The sequence below is a fragment of the Cannabis sativa genome, chromosome 4 (genome assembly GCF_029168945.1).
Source record: "Cannabis sativa cultivar Pink pepper isolate KNU-18-1 chromosome 4, ASM2916894v1, whole genome shotgun sequence".
Lineage (NCBI taxonomy): Eukaryota > Viridiplantae > Streptophyta > Magnoliopsida > Rosales > Cannabaceae > Cannabis > Cannabis sativa.
Window position 1 is genome coordinate 6,953,088 of NC_083604.1, and position 1,127 is coordinate 6,954,214.

Sequence of the window (1,127 nt, forward strand, 5' to 3'; positions counted from 1 at the left end):
AAGCTAAGAGGAGAAATCAACAATTTCTGCCAACAAGATAATGAATCTCTCTATGAGGCTTGGGAGAGGTTTAAAGATCTGATCAGGAGGTGTCCCCATCATGGTATAGAGAAGTGGATGCTGGTTCACAACTTCTACAACGGGTTGGTTGGTAATACTAGAACTCTAATAGATGCAGCAGCGGGCGGAGCTTTTATGAGAAAGAGTGCTAATGAGGCATATGATCTATTAGAGGAGATGGCTCTAAACAACCAGCAGTGGCCAACTGAAAGGAGTCAATCCAAGAAGGTAGCTGGTGTGTTAGAAGTCGATGCCATCACAAAGTTAACAGCTCAGGTTGAGGCATTGACTAAAATTATTGCAGGGCAAGCTAAGCAAGCCCAAATTGTTTGTGAGTTATGTGGAGGAAGTCATCACTTTTCGGAGTGCCAAGCAGATGTGGATGATTTGCCAATGGATGAAGCTAAGGCCATGGGGAATTTTTCACAGAACAACAACAACAACAATTATGGGTTCAACCAGAATAATAACCGAAGAAATAGTGGGTTCTACCAACAAAGAAATCAGAACCAACAGTTTAATCAGCAATCCTCTGGTGGAAGTTCTAGTTTGCAGACAGATTTACTGCTCCAATTCATGACTGAAACTAGATCTTCAATTAAAGACCTGCAGACTCAGATGGGCCAGCTAGCAACTCAGGTAGCAACCCGCCCTCAAGGAAATTTGCCTAGCACCACTGAAGTTAATCCTAAAGAAAACTGCAAGGCAATTACCCTGAGGAGCGGTAAGAAGTATGATGAGCCTGAGTTACCACAACCAGTTGAGGTAGATGTAGAAATAAATGCTCAACCAGTGCCGACACCCACACCGACAGCAGAAAAGGCTACTGATAGCCCAGCACCACCACAACAGTCTCCACCGATTAGTATTGATCATCATGTAAAGATACCCTATCCTCAAAGGCTGAGAAAGTCAAGCTTAGACAAGCAGTTCACTAAGTTCCTAGAAGTCTTCAAAAGACTTCACATTAACATTCCTTTTGCTGAAGCTCTAGAGCAGATGCCAAGTTATGTGAAGTTTATGAAGGAAATTTTGTCAAAGAAGAGGAAGATGGAAGACTATGAGAC

General features: G+C 42.8%; 1 non-coding gene across 1 annotated transcript; it reads right to left on the reverse strand.

Moving 5' to 3' along the window:
• LOC133037549 (small nucleolar RNA R71) lies at positions 1-107 on the reverse strand. The gene has a single exon (XR_009687637.1). It is a non-coding gene; the product is annotated as a small nucleolar RNA R71 (small nucleolar RNA).
• Positions 108-1,127: the final 1,020 nt, after the last annotated feature.